A 20,111-nucleotide genomic window follows, 5' to 3' on the forward strand; every position below is an offset into this window, starting at 1 on the left:
GGCGGGTGCCTGGCCTGAAGCCCCACCCTTGCAGGCACCTCTTGGGAAAACAGCGAGCCCCGGGGGGAACAGAGTCTCCCTTGCTCTCCCAAGGCAACCTCAGCAGATGCCTGACATGGTTTGCAGCAACAGCTGGGCTCTATTCTCTGTAGCAAGTGGGAGCAGGGTGGAGCCCTGGAGGAGGGAGAAGTTTGCCTCTTGCTCCCTCAGTTTCCTTTTGTCAACATTTCCCCTTAAACTCCTACCAATTAGAAATTCATCTGGGCTAGTGGATGAATTAAGGGACTTCATACATGCACAGTGTTTAGAACAGTGCCTTCCTGGCCTGGGTGGACAGGCAGAAAGTGGAGGGTGAGTAGCCATCAAGGGCTGAGAGTCTGTCCGTAATTTTCCCAGTGTCTGGTTTGGGAGCAGAGGAAAGCACAGAGGCAGGGATGAGACCCCTGCCTGGAGCACAGGCCTCTTCCCAAGACAGGCAGGAGGAAGGGAGGGATGCGGCTGCACCTGAGCCTGGCTGTCTGCTCACCACAGTGCTGGGCACTGCAGGGAGAGTTTGGGGAGACAGGACGGGGTCAGAGGGGTGATTATGGGCAAACAGAGTGGAAAATGAAGGCCTTCAGCTGGCAAATGAGTTTAACAGAAATGAGATGGGCGGAGGCTGTGATGAGAATGGCAATGCTGGGCAAAGGCGAGCTGATTTTCAAACAGGCCTGGGTGGGCAGGCTGGGGTGGGTTGGCTTCATCCCTTGCCTTCAGGAGCCAGCCATGTTGCAGGGACAGTGCCTGAGCCCCCAGACTCACCCTACACCAAGAAGGCAGAGGGACAGAGAGACCTTTGGACTGACAAGATCCCACAAGAGTGGCAGGATGAAATTAAAGCCAGAGGGATTGTGGTCAGACTTGCAGAAGAAGTTCTTGGACAGCACAGGAACAAACAGGGAAGGCTGGGAAGTCCTGGGGACAAGCTGCCCCCAATGCCCACCCTCCCAGAGGAGCTAGTTCCAGCTTTGCGTCAGGCAGCAAGCAGAGCCTCCTCGCTGAGGGTATTCAGCTGTGGAAGACCTCCCAGAGGCAGGCCTCTCTTTGGGTCTCAGTTTGCATATCTATGAAATAGGAATGACAGTGCCTTGCCAGTTCATATGAAGCCCCCAGTGACACTCAGCACCAGACACTGTCTGTTTCCTGGGTTGGGCCACCATCCCTGAGAGGGCAGAAGGCAAGCCCTTCTCTGGCCCAAGGGCTCAAACACTGCAGGGTAAACAGCCTGAAGTGTGCCTCACAGCACCCTAGACCCTGTCCCCTTTCCCCCACTGATTGCCCCACCCTCTGCTTCTTTTTCCCTCCTGCCCTTCCCAGTGGGGCCTAAGCAAACAGGGACAGCATGGCCCACATCATACACAGGCACAGGCCAGCCCTCTACCTTTGCTGGGCTTCAGTTTCCCTGTGTGGACAAGGGCTGTGCTGACCCAGAGAGAGTCTTGGAGACCCTTCCAGGGCCCATGTTCTGGAGGGGAGGATGCTATCTCTGATTCTTCTCCAATCCTCATGGACCACTCCTGCCCAGGACACTGCCTGCACCCACCCTGCCCGACTCCGTTCCACAGGTGCTTCCACGACCTCTGGATGGGGCAAGAGGAGATGGTAGGTAGGTTGAGGCAAGAGCCATCTCCAGTACAATAACTAATAGCTGGCTGACAGATTGAATTAGACCTTTTCCAGCTCCATACCCCATTGATCCAGGAGGACCCACATATGTGAGTGTGTGTGACCCTCGCCTACACATTTCTGGGGCCCCAGTGCACAGCCTCAGTCAGGTAGGGTTAGCAGAGAGAAGGTGTGGTACTGGTAGCTCCTACCCCCACCCCACCCCCCTCAGCTGCCCCAGCTCCTGCCCGAGGGACCTCTGAGCACTGAGTTACAGCTTGGCCTGGCTGCAGGGAATGAGAGAAGGGTGGTCAGAGGGAGAAAGAATGGGGTTGGCTGGAGCCCTTGGGGATGAGGGGGCAGGAAACCCTTTTCTATGAGGTTCTCAAGGAGGGAACAGGCTTCCCAGCCTCAACTGAGAACATGGCCCACCCTCACCTTCTCTCAAAGCCAGCACCCTCCACCCTGTCTTGAAGCCTTTCCACCCCCTTCAACTCCTCTTTAGCAGCCCCCGGCTCAAGGCCAGGGACTAGCTTCCTTGGCCCTGGGTTTCCCTGAATGCCCAGCCTGGGGGTCTCTACTCCATGAATGGCTGGTGGGTGAAACGAGGCCTGCCTGCCTCTCTGTGACTTAAAAATCAATCCTTTTAGCCCCTTCTGAAGCCAGAGGGTTTCTCGTTCTATATTTTAAAATACTTTGAAGTCGATGGACTGACTCCTGAGCCATCCTGTGCACATGTGCCCTCAGCTTGGTCACACGTAGGCACACACAGCACAAATGTATACCGACAGATGCACACGATAACAGCAATATTTCAACAGTTGACCACTGCACAGAACCCACACTCCCTGGGCTGAGAAAAAGATAGGCATTACAGGAGGTTCCGGGCACGGAGGCTGTGGGACAAGCAAGGCCCCTGCAGGAAGGAAGCCAGTGCTTCGCCACACTCAAAAGGCAGGACTCTGCCTCTGGGGGAAGGTGGGGATGCCGGGGGTCACCCCCCACCTGACAGGCTTTTTGAGGATCAGTCTCACCTCCATAGACATCCAGTCCAGGGCTAAGGCTGCCCCAGTGGCATCTGGAAGTCTTCCCTAATATCTAACTTAAATCAATCATCTCTTCCTTCATTCAGTAAATATTCCCCACGCATGGCCATGCCCTGGTAGAAGGAAGCAGAGATGTGCTGGGTCACCTAGAACTGTGTGCGGTGCGAGGGTGGAAGAAGAAAGTGGCTTTGGTGTCTACTAGTGGTGGGGTGTGGGGAGACTTCCAGGATCCCTGGGTGGCTTAAACCGTGGTCATTCCCCATGACTCAGTTTTCTTGGCTAAATAGGGCCTGGTTCAGGCAGGAAACCTTGCCACCTCCCCCTGCCACCCAGTCCAGTGAATGTCTGCCTGAGCTCACTGGTGGGGCAGAACTCCACCCTGGACTTTGGTCCTGTCTAGGGGACCCATTTAACCACCCAGGGCTTTAGCTAAATCCCCACCCAAGATGCATCCTGAAACGGCAGTGATATCTTCAGGTATTTATCTGCCCTTCTCTCAGAAACCCCTTCTTACCTTTGAGGCATCCTACCCAGACCCCCAGCCCCTGCCCTGCTGCCTGAAATCCCACTAGTAAGGGTCCTTCTTCAGTGTTTGGGTGTTCTCTGCGTGGGGACGCTCTTACATGCCCCAGTTCCAGAGATACAGGCCTCCCCTACCACTCTGCCCCTCATACCCCAAGTCCCAGGGGCTGAAGCTGGAGGGTCCAGTGAGGGATGGGGAGAGCCTCTGTCACCCTCCATGCAATCACCTGAGTGTGGCATAAATGACCCATGAGTCCTGGGGCCTGGCAGAGTAAATGCTCAGGCCCAAGAGTGAGGTCACCTGGTCAGGGAAGCCCAGAGAGGGGCTAAGCAGGGCAAGCCTGGGGTCCCAAGGCAGAGCCCCTCTGGCAGGCTAGGGTAGGACCCAGGCAAGCCTTGCCTTTGGACCTCGGCTGAGCTTGCAATACCAAGCATTTGCTGGGGAAGGTGGGGAGCTGCCACAGAGCCTTCCCCGGGAGACTGACCCAGATTTCTCTCTCCCTCCCTCTCTTCTGCCACACAGGAGCAGTGTGTGTGTGTGTGCGCGCGCGTGCGTGCGCGTGCACGCGTTTGCATTCTCAGCCCTGGCAGGCAGAGGGGTGGAAAGGGAGGAGGCTTGCTGAAAGCTCTGGGAAATGAGACAGAAATCCTCCCCAAATCCCTGGCCACTATCACTAATAGCTGAAATACGCTCTTGACAACAAGGTGAAAGTCTCTGGATACTGGGGCCTGGCCTTGCCACCAGGAGCTGGTGCCCCAGGCCTGTCTGTTAAGGGAGGGCCCCAGGCCTTGTGGATGGTTGGGGGGTCATGGCCCAGCCCTGACCCCATCCTCTGGCACTTCTGACATCTCCTTTCTAGGCAATATCCCACAGGTTCCCCAGGCGCTTCCCTGGGACGTAGTGAGCTCCTGGTCAGGAGAGCGGTATAAGTGGCTGGGGAAGGTAGGTCAGCATCCTGTGGCAGGCACTCAGGTATGTGTGGGGAGGTGGCTTGCACAAAAGAGAGCGGGAGGGCTCCTCCCAGCGTGAGCTGTTTCCTTGATGCCTACCTCTATCCACAGTGCCGGCCACCAGGAGCCCCTACCCCATCCAAGTTGGCTGGCTTTGTCCCCAGGACACCAAATCTCAGGACTCAGCGGGAGGGCCTTGAGATGGGCCAGGGAGGGCTGGACCCAGGCCTGAGAGCAGCAAGTTCCAGAGCATCTGCCTCCAGTGGGAGGGGAAGGGTGTGTCCCTCTGGGGCTGCCGGCCGTGGTGGGAGCTCTTGTACACACATACAGATACAGAATTGTACTTGAAGGAACATGCTCCCTTAGACTTGTAAACACACAGCTGCACACATGTAACACACATACTGAGATCTGCATGTGCAATCAGAGGCATGCTTGTACACATGTGTGCCTGAGCTCATACAGAGGTGGGCACACACCTGGGTATACAGGTGGGTGCATGGGTATATCTGCCTGTGCACATGTGGGCAGGGGCACTTGGTTCCCTTGTGGGCTATTCTGAGCCCCATGGGGTGTGTGAGAGACATCTTCCCCAGAGACTGTCCACGGGATGTCCAAGCCAAATCCTCGAAGAGCTTCCAGAGGTGACTCCAGAGGCAAGCTCTCCCCTCTGCCAGCACTCGAGGCCCCTTGCCCGACCCTCAGCCCTCTGGTGGGCTCTGTGCCATGTCCTCTCCAGCCAGGCCTTTCCTGCCTTGCTCCATGCTTGGCAGATATCATGCTTTGCCCTGTACTCTGAGAGCTAGAGCCCTGCTCCTTGTTGAGGACCCCAACATCCTGCTAGAGGACAGCGGGAACCTTCTGCTCACCCACTGTTTGTGTGTGACCCTGGGTAGGGTTCTGCTACTGCCGGGGCCTCAGTCTCTCTTCTGCCTATTGGAGGGGCTGCTTTGAGGCTGGGAGCTCTGAGAACTAGGAGACCCAGCACAGATGAGTGCAACCATAGTCGCGAGTGCCCTCCAGGCCAGTCCCAGTCCAGAGCGGCCCTTTCCTGCACCCAAGGAGCATCCTTTGTCCTCATGCATCCCCTCCACAGCTAGCTGGCTCAGTCGCCATGCTGGGAATCCCACCTGCCTGCAGACGCTGACCTGTCCCCACCTCACCCTCCACTAGGCAGGTGAGGTGAGACGTTGAGCTGGCCCACCTCCAGGCTGCTCTGCATGTGTCCTTGGCCCTTTCAGACCCACGGCCTTTGCACAGGCAGTTCCCTCTGCCTGGGTGCTCATTCCTCTCTGTCAGCCTAAAAACACCTCCTTTTCCTCAATGAATCCATTCAAGTGTTTGCTCTTCCGTGCAGCCTCTCTCCCCCATCCCAGCCACCCCCAAACGGTGCCCTGGCTCTGGCTCACTGAGCAAGTTTTCCCCAGCACTGGTGAGCCCTGGCTATGCTTCCCCACCACCAAGGCCGTGGACTCCCCCAGGGCACAGCGAGGACCTGTTTATCTCAGTGTGCTTGGACGCTTCAGAGGGCCTGGCCTGGAGCACACAGCGTCCAGCAAGTGTTGGCTGAATGAATTAGTGAATGAATGAATGAATGAATGAATGAATGACGTGAACATGTGGACATCTCTGCCAAGTCCTGTCTATGAACTGAGACACAAGTTTCCGAGATCCCCTTTGAGTGGGTGTTCCTTGGTGGGCAGAGCTGCCTCTCAGGGAGTCTTGCAGTCTGAGGCTGCTTCCCATTCAGCAAACAACCCTGGTGAGGCCCTGTTGTCAAAAAGTGTGCAGCGCTCCTTGGGGGCAGCAGGCACACACCAGAGAACATGGGAGGGAACCATGGGGCCTGCGTCATATGGGGCTGAGTGTGCTGTCGTCACTACTGCCCTCATCTGCTGATTACTATGAGCCAGCACTGGGTGAGGGGCTGGGGACTAGCCTCTGCCTGCCCTGGGGAGCACACAGGGGAAGAGACGCAGGTGAAGGAAATGACTTAGGGGCTGAAGCTGGAGGCAGAGGAGGGTGATGGCTCAGTAGGAGAGCTTGGGAACCACACAGCCTGATTCATGCTGCCCACCACTTAACAACCTTGTGATCCCGAGCAACTAACTTAATTTCCTAGCATCTCAGTTTTCCTTACCTGTAAAATGGAATGGTAAGTGTATTTACCCCACAGCATTGTTATGAAGATCAAATGCTTGTAAGATGCTTTTAACAGTGCCTGGCACATCATAAGCACTCAAAAAACACACCCTGCCACTATGAGTTGTTGGACAACTCAGAGTAGCCCCAACTAGGCATGCAGCAAATGGGCAGGCTGGCAGCACAGGAGACAGGCAGGTGGCAACGGCTGAGGAACTCAGCCTCTCTGAATGATAGGTGGCTTGGCTTCTTGTGCTCAAGGAACCAAAAGATCTAAAGAAGTCTGGCCAGAGGGACACTGAGACGAGCAACGTGGTTGGAGGAGAGGATACTGACCCAATAATTCTCTGGAGAAGAAAGAGGAGGGGAAGCCTGAAGCGGACGGGCAAGGAGGGTCTGGGGTCTGGGAGTGCTAATCCTAGCCTTTCTGCTTCTAACAGTGCATGGATGAGGGGGCATGTGCAGTGCCCCTCAGGAAAGGGCTGTGCTTGCCTTGCTGTGGAGGTCAGCACCAGCAGAGCTGTGCAGATCGGAGCGTGGCCGGGCACAAGGGAGGGGAGCGCATTCTCCCACTGTAGGAGCAGAGCAGAGGGCTGAGGAGCTGCTCTCCCACCTCCGGCTATCTGGACGGCCCTCAGTGGAGCCCTTCTAGGCTGCGGGCACCTCGGGATGAGGTTTGTGGACCTTCCCAGGGATGTGGAGCCTGCTCTTCAGGCCAAGCCATCCTAGCAGAATAGGGAGGGGTGAGGGGCCATGGAGTGAAGGAGGCAGCTGCTGAATATATGAGATGAGGGGTGCTCCCAGGGGGCTGGACTCGGGGACAGCAAGTCCCTGGTACAGGAGGGAAGTGGGTGGACTTTCTTCTCCTGCTCAGCCCCGCTGCGTCTCCTGCTCTCTACCTAAGGCCACCCCCTCCCATCCCACCATCAGCCTTGTCAGTGTGACATTAATGGGCTGACATTAACAAGCTGGAGCTCCTCCACTTGTCTGCCAGGTCGAGCCTCAGCCGTGGAAGAATTGCTAATTACAGCCACCATAAGGAAATATCAATGATGGACGTCAATATCATTGCCTCCTGCATCCCTGCCTGTTTATTTGGGGATGAAAAGCGCCCTAGGGTCGTCTCTCCAGGACGAAGCTGAGTGATGACAGAAGGGAGGAGAGCTGCAAATGGAGAAAGGGGCGTCCTCCAACTGGATTCATTCATGAAACCAGGACCCATTTCCTCTGGGCAGAGTCCTCTCCACTGTGGGCCCAGGGTTGGGGCTGAGGGCAAAGGAACCTGCACGGGGAGGAGGAACTAGTGATCCTGCTCCCAGCCCTGGTTCACCAAGTGACTGCATGCATGCCTCTTTGTGCCTCAGTTAGCTCATCTGACAAATGAGTATGATAATTCCAGTCCTGCCTACCTTGTGCATTGTGAGGAAGTGAATGAGGTGCAAAGTCAGGGGTTTAGAAGGACGATCCATGGTGCAAATGCAGGGGCTTCATGGGCTGAGGAGACACATGGGGTAGCTGAGCAACTGGGAGGCACCAGCGAAGGGATGGACATGTCCCAGCTCAGTGAACTCTCTGAAGCAAATATCCTCCCGACCATCCCCTATCAAGCACTTTGGTAGAAATCAAACAAACACTAAACACAAACACTAAAGCCACAGAGAAGAGGGGAAAGCTGGACTCAAATGCACAGCTGCTGTCTGGTGTCTCTGAGCCCCTGAGCCTGTGTGGACTTGCAAGGCTTCCAATCCACACCCCAAACCCTGCATGTAATGCCAGTCACAGGCTGAACTGTCACGCTGGGCAGCCCTTCATCCGCTGAGAGAATCTCCCAGGCAGGCACACACCTATTCAGAGAAACAGGGGCCCAGTTGAGAAGCCCCTTTAGAGACAACCTGGACTGTCAGAGAAATGCACTTCACATGCCAGGGTCACGACGCATGCGCAGGAATACATCCACGTGGCAAGTTCATGAGAGTGTGCACAGACTAGAAATAGGCAAGCACACACACACAGAAGCACAGCCCCAGAGATACACGTGGAAACACATACATTGTACAGTATTCAACACACATATACACACACACAGGGGAGCTGCCCTGGGGAGCTCACGGGCGAAGACACACACACACAGCATCTTAGGCCCCAAACTGGGTTCTTCCTAGCCCTTGGGAACCTCTCCCTGTTGAGAAGGAAATAAAAAATCCCATGTGGTCTTCAGACACATGTGGCCTCTCAAGCCATGGACAAGCCAAGCAGCAGCAACTAGATGCTGGGAAGCAAAGCCCAGCGTGGCCTGAATATTTCACAGGAGATTTCGCTTCACAGAAAATCCCTTCTTTGCCGCTGTGCATGTCAGGGTATAATTACCCGTTAGGTAGCAGAGCAGAAACCTGGGAGGATGTGTGCACAGCTTCTGGCCTGGGCCACCACTGGGCCTCTGCCTCTGCCTCTGCTGCAGGCGTGGCAAGGGCCATCCTATCTCTCACCCGCTCCCACCACGGGCCAGAGCGAGGACAACTGGATGCCACTTTAGGACATGGAGTGTCCTGGCTTAGGGTTGCCCCTGCTCCAGATCCTCAGACTCTGCCAGCCCCTAGCTGAGTCCCCCCTCCCTTTGCCCCCCACAGCCTCTCCCCCAGCTCTTTAGCAGGAGCACAGAGCCACAGCTCATCTCACTCCCTCATCTTCCCCCTTCACCTCTCCAGCCCATCGAGGTATTTGTAGTCCTCTGAGTGAATGGCAGGGAAGACCAAGAGAGGTACACGCCAGAGGAAGGGAGAGAGGACATCCTGGCTGGGCCCTGGAGACCCTGGAACACTCTTCCTCACTCCTTTTGTCCTAGAAAATGTCCACACATGCTAAGCTTAGCTCAGATTATATCTCCTCCAGGAAGCCCTCTGGACTGCTCCCAGGGTCAGGAGCCTTCTCTGGCTCCCACAGCCCACTATGTTCCTCTCCATCTCTGTTCAGTAATCAAGGGCTGAAAACATAGATGCCTACAGAGGCCAGGGAGGGAATGAAAGTGAGTGAAGGGGCAAAGATAATGCAACAGGAGTGGCCAGAGCTCGCAAACTGGAGAGCACGCCCCTGTCTAATGCCTTTCAAACCACATCGCCTTATGGCCCAGCAACTTCACACCTAGAAGTTGACCCAGGAAAATTGAAAACACTTGTACACAAATGTTCATAGCAGCATTATTCATAATAGCCAAAAAGTCAAAACGACCCAAATGTCCATGAATGCATATATAAACAAAATGTGTTCTAGCCATACAATGGAATATCATTCAGCCAAAAAAAAAAAAAAAAAAAAAAAAGAATGAAGTACTGATGCACACACACTAGAGCATGGATGAGCTTTAAAAACTGTGTGCTAAGCAATGGAAGCCAGGCAGAAAAGCCCACATATTGTATGATTCCATTTCTATGAAATGTCTAGAATATGCAAATCCAAAGAGACAAAAGTGGATTCGTGGTTGCCAGGGCCAGGGAGGAGGGGAGAATGGTGGGTAACTGCTAAAGGGTACAGGGTTTATGTACCCTTTTGGGGTGATGAAAATACTCTGGAATTAGATAGTGGTAAGGGTTGCACAATTGGGAATATGCTAAAAATCACTGAACTGTATGCTTTAAAATAGTGACTTTCATGGCATGTGGATTATATTTCAATTTGTTAAAACCCAATTGTTTAAAATGGAACAACACATCGACAAGCCACATGTCTGTCTGCAGTCTCTAATTTTCAACCTCTATTTTACACATTTGTCTCCGTCACAAGAGTAGAAGCTCTGGGAGGGTGGAGCCCTACCAGAGGCACAGCCGTGGTCCCTAGAGCTGGCATCTCAGGACAGGCACTTGAGTCACAATGGTGACCACAGCAACATGTTAACCCAGGGCGCACTTCATACTCTGTAAAACCTCTGGTCCAGAGCTACGGCCCCAGTCTCAGGTGAGGCCACTGAGGCCCAGGCTCAAGTTCATTTGCCCTAAGGTCACTTGACAAGCTGGAGGCAGAACTGGGCAGGGAAGCCAGGCCTCCAGACTCGGTGCAGCAGGACCCAGGGCGGCCGGGGGCCAGCTGCTGCTGGGCAGGGAAGATGGGCACAAGAATGTAGGCAGCTCTGTGGCTGTTTCCTGCCTCAAGGCCCTGGGTCCTCAGAATCAAGTCCCTGGGGCCTCAGAATCAAGTCCAGCTGCTGGATCTGGCCTCAATCTCCTTTGATGGACAAGCACCACCCCTCGAGCCTCCAGCCCAGGCCCTGTCTATCATCCTTCCAGCCTTTGCTCACACAGGGCCCCCTTCCTGGAAGACTCTCTCAGGCTTCCCAGGCACCAGACACAGTTCTTCCCCTCCCAGAAGCCTTACTTCATCACCACCTGCCCCTCCTGCAGGGCCTCTCCCCAGCTGAGCCCTTGCAGTACCTCTGGGAGGGTGTGCAGGTGAATACAAGGGAACAGCCAGACATGTGCCTGACTGCAGGGCTACTCAGGACCTGGGCTAGCTTTGAGCTAGAAGCAAGTCTGATATCTCAGGGTCTGACTGCCAGCAACTAGGTGCAAGGCCAGGGTTGGCTGGCAGGGGAAGACAAGGAAGAGGGAAGAAGAGGGAGAAGGTAGAGGGAGAGAGAGGGAGAGGGATAGGGAGGAGATGGGGTGAGAAGGGAGGAAGGAGGAGAAGAAAAGACGTGGGAAAAGAGATGGAGAGGAAGCAGGGGCTGCTGTTAGCCCAGGGTCCCAGGAAGGCTAAGCCAGAGCCCAGCACAGTGATGACGGAGTTGGGCAGCAGGTTACCTTCAGACACTGGATGACACCTGAAGTCACAGATCAGTGCCCTGGGGCAGAGCGAAGCGAGGCGGGGAGGAAGCCCCTTTGGGAGAGAGGCCCCAGCTTTAGACCAGTGGTTCCCTCTCCTTCCTATTCCCCCTGCCTCCATGCAGCAGTGAGGTGGGGAGCAGCAGGGGACAGGAAGGCGGTCCCCGCCTCGTACCTACCTGGGCTTCCTGCTGTGTCCCAGTTCAGCCTAAGGAGCTCAGCCACCCTCCTGGGTGAGACTTCTAGGGTCAGACCCTCCTAACTGTGGTTACAGACACAGCCTTGACCCTGGCACGGTGGACTGGCCCCCAGGGAACTGGAGGAGGCCCCAGATGGCTCACCCGGCTCACTCTCTCCTCCTACACCACAGGGCTGGGTGACAGATCTGGTCTGTGGGTGTCAGAGACAGGTCCTGGCTCTGAGTGACTGCTGGCAGCTGGGCCTGAGGTGGCTCATGGGCGGCTGATTTCCTGACCTTCCTAAGACCAAACACATGACAAGCCTCTGCCTCCTCCTCCTCCTCCTGAGGCCAAGCGTATGGGTATAGGAACACAGCAGGTGTCTAATAGATGCCAGCTCCCTCTCTGAACCCCAGCCCCAAGTTTCCTCAGAGAAGTTGCCACTCCTCTCCCTACCCCCCACCCCCGCAGTGCTCGTTCCCCAGCTCTCCCCACCTCCCCTACACATGGACTCAGCGCCGCCTCCCTCTCAGGCACGGGTGAAGCTGTGAATTGCTGGGTACCCACCCCTCCCCTTTCACCCCTCCCCTCCTGGCCTTCCCCAACCCAGATACACATCACACCAGCCCCCACTCAGTGTCCTCAGCTGGCTGTCAGCTAATCCCTGCAGAGGAGTTAACTGATAATTAAGATGTTAGCTGTAAACTTAACATGTGATTCTCTGCCAGGAGTATTTTGGTCTTAACAGGTTGCTTTTGGAATAGGAAAACCTTCAAGAGCCAGCCAAATGGCAGGCAGGGATGCAGAGTGGGGTGTTGGGGGGCACTCTGCGCCTGGAGACCTTCCAGCCTCCAGAACGCCCTCCTCACCTCTCGCTTCACTGAGGACAGAAGGCAGGCATGGGAATCCAGAGCTCTGCCTTTCAGTGTCAGCCCCACACCTGTGAGGCGATGACCCTGGACACGAGATGAAACCTCTCGGAACCTCAGTTTTCTTATCTGCAAATGGTGAGATACAGCGCCAACCTTGAAGAATTGCAGTGCAGGTTGACAAGTCAGGCCCCATGTGCCCAGCACATAGGAGTCCTGAGAGCTCCTGTTGTCCCTGACTTCCCTTTGCCTCTTCCCACACTGAAGGTAACTGTGTCAGCTTCCACTCCTCCCGCCTCCTCACACCAACTCCGATCAATCACCAAGTCTATTTTCTCAACTTCCTAAATCTCTCCCCAGGCAAAGATCAATGGAATCAAACAGCGAGGCCTGGACAGACATGAGACTTTTGGGACATTTCAGCAGATGACAGGAATGGAGCTTCAGAGCGGCAGGGAAAAGATGCCGACCCAATAAACAGTGCTGAAACAACTGCGAGTCATTTGGGAAAAAACCACTTAGATCCCTACCTCAAACCACACACAGAAATACATTTCAGATGAACTAGAGATTTAAATATTTGTGAATATCATAAACAACCAGAAAACAGTATAGGCCAATATTTTTAAAATTCTGCAGTGGGTAAGGCCAGGAACTCTAAAGGAAAGGAGTGACAGACTTGAACACAGGACAATCTAAAACTTTTAAGGCGTTAAATAAATCCCATAAACTTAAATGAAAAAAATAAACAAAACTTGTGAATAATGATTTGCACATATGCCAAATAAGGAGTTAATTTCCTTAACCTCTTCTAAATCCACTTGGTCTTGCAAATCAGTAAGATGCATTTCACCGCCCCCAATCGCTGAAACCACGGTCACCTGTGACCTCCCTGTTGCCGAGGCAGTGACCAGTTCTCAGTCTGCATCCTCAGCCCCATTTGACAGGTGCTTGAAATGTGTCTTGCCCTTGGCGTCCAGGACATACATGCCTGGTTCTTTTCCATCTCACTGGTTGCTCCTTCTCAGTCACCTTTTCGGTTCCCCCTCAGCTCCCCGCCCTCTAACTGATAGAGGTCTTGGGGCTGGGACATTGGTCTTTTCTACTTACTCTCCTTCGATGCTCTCATCCAATATCATGGCTTTAAATACTGTCTTTATGCTGACGGCCCCAAATTTTTATCTCTAGCCCAGACCTGTCCCCTGGACTCCAGCCACACACATCCACCTGTCAACCCCATGGTTCTGCCAGACTGTCTACAGGCATCTCACAATTTATGAGTCCACTGCCATGGCTGGCTCACAGGTGTGTGACCTGGGCTCTGCACTCAGAAGGGCCCCAGGCTTGGTTTAATGCTCTATTGTCACCTCCCACTTTGAAATTCTTAATTGTTTTTAACATAAAGTCACCCATTTTCACTGTGCTCTGGGTCCCACACATTATGTAATCATTTTTTACAAATGACTCACAGTTGTTCAGCACTCTTGTCCACCACTGAGCCACTCCTCTCCCCTACACCAACCCACTCCTCCCTGATCTCCCCATCTCCATCAATGGTAACCCCACACTCCTAGATGCTTGGGCCAAAACCCCTGGAGTCATGGTTGGCTCCCTTCTCTCTCTCACACACACCACCTCTTCCAATCTGTCAGCAAATCCTATTGGCTCTACCTTGAGCATGCATGTGGAATCCATCCCCGTCTGCCCACCTCCACCAAGACTCCCTGGTTCAGGCTTCCATCGCCTCCTCCCTGGATCACTGCAACAAACAGCCTCCTGTCAGATCTCCCTGCTTCACAGCTGCCAGAGGGATCTGGTTAAAATGTAATTCCAATCATGCCATGTCACTATGCAGAACCTTCCATGGCTTTCCCCACTTCATTCTGGGTAACAGTCAAGTCCTCCAGGCGGCCCGCAGGTCCTGAGTGATGAGCATGTGGTCCCTGTTCAGCTGCATGGCCCACTCTCTCCCTCACTCACCCTGTTCCGGCCATACCAGCCTTCTTGCCATGTCCCCACAAGCCAGGTCTGCTCCCAACTCAGGGTCCTCAGACCTGCTGTTCCCTCTGGAAGGCGATTCCCCCCGAAACATCCACCCAACTCAGTCTCTCGCTTCTTGCAGGTCTTTACTTAAATGCTACCTCTCGAAGACACCTTCCCTGATGACCATGTCCAAGTTGCCCAATACTTCCCATCCCCCTCCTCTGCTTGATTATTTTTCTCCTTAGCCCTTAACACTCCCATACACACGCTGTATTTTTTCCTTGTCTGTCTCTCCTCCATCACAGCTTACATTCCTTGGAGCAGGTATATTTCATCAATTTTGTTCACTGTTTGGTCCGTAACCAAAACAGTGTCTGACACATAGTAGGTGCTCAGTAAACACTTCCTGAATGAATGGATACAGGAGCAGAGTACTTGACATGAACAAGCAATTTACAAGTGAAGAAACAGAAATGGCCAACAAGCATATGCAAATATGCTCAACCTCATTAGCAGTCTAAGAAACATAAAGTAAAATCATTTTTATCTGTCAAATTGGCAGGGATTAAGTGATTAATAATTCCTGTGATTGACAAGGGTGAGGGAATGGGGCATTTTGCACACAGTTTGTAGGAGCATACATTGGCTCAACCTTCTGCAGATTGACCTGGCTTTCCAGAACAAATCAAATGTGGAAATGTGGGTGCCCTCTGACTCAGGAAGTCCACTTTCAGAAACATTCCCAAAAGAACTACAGCACAAGCACACACAGATGTGCAAACCCAGAGGTTCCCTGAGTGAGGTTTATAAATAACCAAATGCCAGAAACAACCTAAACGGCTGCCAACAGGATTAATAACTGATGAATAATTTGCAGACCATCATACAAGGGATGTAAAAGGATGGGAAAGAACTCTATGGAAGGACCTAGGATGATCCACATGACATTGTGAGGTAAAAAATCAAGTGCTGGAACCGTATAGCTAATATGAGCCCATGTTTTTCCTTTTAAAATATGTTGATAAGTACATAGAAAAAAGTCTGGAAGGGGACATATCAAACGAGTTATCAGTGTTAGCTCTTGGCAGGAAAAGACTACAGAAGGGGCTTGAACTGCATGCTTTAAATACCAAGAGATAGACGGATAGATAGACGGATGAATAGATAGATAGATAACATATAGAGAACCTATTACCTTAATAATCAGAAAAATGATTCTGCTCAGGGAGTAAATACCTTCTGTGACTCCCCAATATTAAAGGGTGCAGAAGTAAGCCATTCCAAGCCCTCCATAACTTGTCACTGCCTCATCCCTGTTACCCCCACCCCCACTGTGGCTCCCCAAAATGCTCTGGGTTCCAAGCTCATGAAGCAATTTTCTATTCCTGGTTCCTTTCACAGCTCCATGCTTGTCTCTCAGCTCTGTTCGCAGGCACAAAGGCCCAACCCGCCCTGTCCCATGACCTCCTCAGCCTGGACTCTGCTGTCAGAGAGCCAGATGGGGGAAGACGAGGAACCCTACAGCATGCCCAAAGACCAGGACGGCTGCCCCAGCCCCCAGTGAGAGCCGCCAGCTCTCTGTCCTAGGGACGGCCTGCGGCAGCTGGGGGATCAGGAAATGCCCCTTGATTGTGGCCTGGGCAGGCTGGTTGCCCCTGGCTCCAGGACACCCGCAACAGCCACTGGAGGCAGCTGATCTGAGGAGGCCAGGGTGAGCCCAGCAAGGAGGTCTGGCCAGAGGAGGAGGGAGACTGGGGGTTCAGTCCCCCAACTTGGGTTGCCAGATTTGGCAAATAAAATTGTATGTGCCATGTAATATTTGAGATATATTTATACTGAAAAATTATTTGTTGTCTATCTGAAGTCCAAATTTAACTGGACATCAGTATTTTTTTCTGGCAACCCTACCTGCTACTCCATCCCATCCCTTGGGGGGATATGGCACCAGGCAGAAAGCCTTCACCTGGGATGTCCAGGAGTGGTGGAGAAATGACCTCTCTCAGGCCCACCACAGAGGGGGACTGAAAGTTGAGACAGGCTAGTTCCGGGAGCTGAGGGATGTCCCACAGAGAGTTGGGAACTTCCAGAGTTAGCGCCATCAGGCACTGCAGCGGCAGAGAAAAGCCAGGTGAGAGCAAAGGGAGCTGAACAGCAAAACCTTCTGACCGAAGGCACTTGGCGGGTATGTGGCGCAAAACAGCCTGAGGAAACGCAGTGAGCATGGGACACAATGCTGGGGTTGCAGGGATGGCGTGTCCCAGTGCCTCTCAGCATCTCGGGTACACAACCTGGTGACGAAGAATGGCTGAGGGGTGGCCTTCCTTCTCAGATGTCAGGAACTCCTCCATAGGAGGCCCCTCTGCTGCTGGGGCCTTCAAATCCCACACTGTGTCCCCCACCAAGGCCCCTGGCAGGAGCTCATTTGCTAAAGGCCAGCCTGAGTCGGGGGACCTGGTCCTTACCCCCAGAGCCTCCCACCCAGCACAGAAGCATGAGGCAGGGTGAGCCTGCCTCGCTCTCCCCTACCTGGGTCAGATGGCGTCGGGAGGCAAACAGACTGGCCTCTGGGGGCCTGGGGTGCAGCAGCCTGTCCGTCGCGGTCCCAGCATGCACTGTGGGGGAAGAGCAAGGTTAGTGGGGCAAAGATGGGGCTTCCTGCTACACCAGGTGAGGCCCACCTCAGCACAGCTCCCCACGGTGGATCCCCATTGCCCAGCCCAGTGGGGCTCAGGTGCTGCCTCCCAGCACAGGACACGCTCCTCAGTGCCATCCCTGCTCACTCCCCAGCACCCTGGAGTGGCCAGCCCTTAACCGATCACACCCTCAGGAGCATGAACTCCCTGGCCTGGCATCTAAGCCCCTAACCTTCTCACTCTCTCTCCATGTCCTCCAAAGGTCAGTCCCAACTCTGCAAGTTTTGTTCACATGCATAGATACACAGACAGACAACCCCACCCCATTCTCTCTGAGACTCCCACTGCAACCAACAAATCTGTCCCCTGCCTCCTGGAAGCTTCACTTACATGTCCTCGGCCCCAGCACCCCTCAATATCCTCAGCAAGGTCCCCAAGGACCCCATCAGCCCCCCAGCTCTCCCGCCTCAGCCTGTGGTCTCTGGCAGCTGACCTCCCTTAGGAACACTCTCTCTGTGACTCCCCGATCCACCCTTCCCCATTCTTCACTGCACCCCCATCACTCATCCTAGACATGGCCATAGGTGCTATCTCCCTTCCTCCCACCTCCTGGAGCATCCTGCCCACACCTGTGCTTCAATCACCCTCTGCCTACGCCCTCAGTGGCACCCACTATGCCCAGAGGAGGGTGAAGCCCCCTAACCTGGCCCACAGGGCACTGCCCAACCCAGCCCTGACCTGTGGGCCACCCTCCCCTCCCCTCCAGGCCACACGGCCACCTGCCACGTCCTCAGAAAGCTCTCTGTGACCACCTCCTTTTCACGGTCTCCAATGTCCTCCATAGGTCACCCTGGAGGAAGCCGTCCTCACTGTGTCTCACTGCCCTGACAGACTGACTTGTCATTTGGTTTTCCTTGTTTCAACAGTCCCACAGCAAACTTTTTCCATCAGGTTTATTGAAGTATAATTACCCTACAGTAAAACTGACCCTCTCTAGTGCACAGTCTATGAGTTTTGACAACTGCATGCGGCTGTGTAACCACTACAGTCATCAAGGTACAGAACAATCCTGTCACCCCAAATCCCTGCATGCTGTCTCTTTGTAGTCAACTCCTCCCAGCCCCTACCTCTGGCATCCACTGATCTGTTTTCTGTTCCTGTTGTTTTGCGTTTTCCAGAGTGTCATACAAATGGAGTCATCTAAACGTAGCCCTCTGAGTCTGGTTTCGTTCATCCAGCATAATGCATTTCAGATTGATTAATATCTGTGTTGCCTCTTGAAACCAAATGTCTTTCTTTTTTGTTGCTGTGTAGTACTCCATTGTTTATCCATTCAGCAGCTGAAGGGCATTTGTGTTGTTTCCAGTTTTTGGAGACTATGAATAAAGCCACTATAAGTATTCACATACAGGTTTTTGTGTGAATGTAAGTTTTTATTCCTCTTGGGTAAGCACCTAAAGTAGGATTGCTGAGTTGTGTGGTAAGCCTATTTTTAACTTTATAAGAAACTGCCAAACTGTTTTCCAAGTTGGCTATACCATTTTGCATTCCCACTAGCAACCTAGGAGAGTTCCAGTGGCTTTGTACCCTTGCCAACACTTGGTATTAGCCATTTTCAAAGTCAATGTAATGATATGTAGTGGTATTGCATTGTGGGGTTTTTTGGGGTTTTTTGTTTGTTTGTTTGTTTCGTTTTTCTTTGAGATGGAGTCTCGCTCTGTCGCCTAGGCTGGAGTGCAGTGGCGCGATCTCGGCTCACTGCAACTTCCACTTCCCTGGTGGGGAAGTGATTCTCCTGCCTCAGCTTCCTGAGTAGCTGGGATTACAGGCGCGCACCACCACACCCAGCTAATTTTTGTATTTTTAGTAGAGACGGGGTTTCACCATGTTGACCAAGCTGGTCTTGAACTCCTCACCCTCAGGTGATCCACCTGCCTCGGCCTCCCAAAGAGATGGGATTACAGGTGTGAGCCACCATGCCTGGCCTGCATTGTGGAAATCTGCATTAAGGAAATCTGCATTTCCTTAATGACTAATAATGATGAGCATCTATCTTTTCATGTGCCTGATTTATTTTTTTAGCGCCATCACTATTGGAGATAAACATCTTAATTATTTAAATTATTTACCTATTTACTTTCCATCTCTTCCATTACATGTGAAAGCAGAGACCTTGGTGTTCATTCCCCCAATACCTAGAATAGCATCTGGTACTGGATAATGATAATGACGATGATGGTGGTGATGAGAGTTGTGGAGGTGGTGATAGCTAACATTTATAGAGCCCTTAGCATTTGCCTAGTACCATTCTGAACGCTTTACTCATAGTAACTTACTTAGTCCTCACAACCGCCCCAAAAGACAGAGATGCTATCAATATTCCCATTCTATAGAAGAGAAAACCAAGGTAGGGAGAGGCAACTAACTCAAGGTCACACAGTTAATAAGGAGAGAGCCAGTCCTTGATCCCAGGTGTCCTGGAGTCAGAACACCTGACTAGGTCCTTGGCCAAACCCTACATGCAACACCCATGGAGGGATCCATTGTCCTTGTACACTCTGTATCTGGAAGCTCCCTGATTAGCTTCTCACTAGAATCCATCCTCTTCCACACCTTCCGGACAGTGTAGATGTGATGAGGATATTACACAGCCCATAGCAACCACTCGATATGCCCCAGGTGGAGAGGATAAAGAGGAGTCACGGCCTTGGCTTCTGAAACCTGGCTCTGAAAATGGTCCCATAACAGCCTTTGTACCAGAGAATTTTATTGCTCACTGAATGTCAGCACAATTCCTTGGCATTTCCTCAGCCCCTTTAGAGTTAGTTGTGCCATGTGAGAAGTTCTGCCCAACGGGCTGTGAACAAAAGCAATGCATGTCATTGCTGAGCCAAAGCATTTCAGAGCCCATGCGAGACCTCATCATTGTCTCTTCTCTGCCATGGTGACTGGAAGTCACATGTTCTGGAAGGGGCTACAAGATGATGGAGCTCCTGGGAGCCTAGGTCCCTGAATTGTTGTGTGGACCAGAGCTCCACCACCCTGCCCACATCCCACACCGGGCATGGAATGTGAGTTCATGTGGTAAACGGAGGAAGGAAGAGAGCCTTTGTTGCGTTAAATTGCTGAGAGTTCAGACGGTACCGGTTAGTGCGGCACAACCTTGCCTATCCTACAACATCCCCAGTGCCCCTTTGGGGGCAGGTCACCTTGCTGAATTTGTTGTTAGAACATGTTTGGATGACTTTACGAATGAGAGAACTAAGCCCCATTTGGGAGACTCTAAGTAACTAAAATTTCAGTGAGGGTAGAATAATCTCAGTTCCCAAGT

General features: G+C 53.0%; 1 protein-coding gene across 5 annotated transcripts in view; it reads right to left on the minus strand.

Annotated features, from left to right (window-relative positions):
- The window catches only part of LINGO1 (leucine rich repeat and Ig domain containing 1), a 178,375-nt gene that overhangs the window by 51,895 nt on the left and 106,369 nt on the right, over positions 1-20,111 (minus strand). For 3 of the 5 annotated variants that reach the window (XM_023195979.2, XM_023195981.3, XM_023195975.3), the window contains one exon: positions 16,674-16,759. The exons of 1 other annotated variant lie outside the window; for it this stretch is intronic. The gene's annotated coding sequence lies outside the window, so the exon portion shown is untranslated. Of the gene's footprint in view, positions 1-16,673; positions 16,762-20,111 lie in introns of those variants that run through there. One more of the 5 variants, XM_026449262.1, reaches the window with a different exon arrangement.

This window comes from Piliocolobus tephrosceles, chromosome 6 (assembly GCF_002776525.5).
Source record: "Piliocolobus tephrosceles isolate RC106 chromosome 6, ASM277652v3, whole genome shotgun sequence".
Taxonomy (NCBI): domain Eukaryota; kingdom Metazoa; phylum Chordata; class Mammalia; order Primates; family Cercopithecidae; genus Piliocolobus; species Piliocolobus tephrosceles.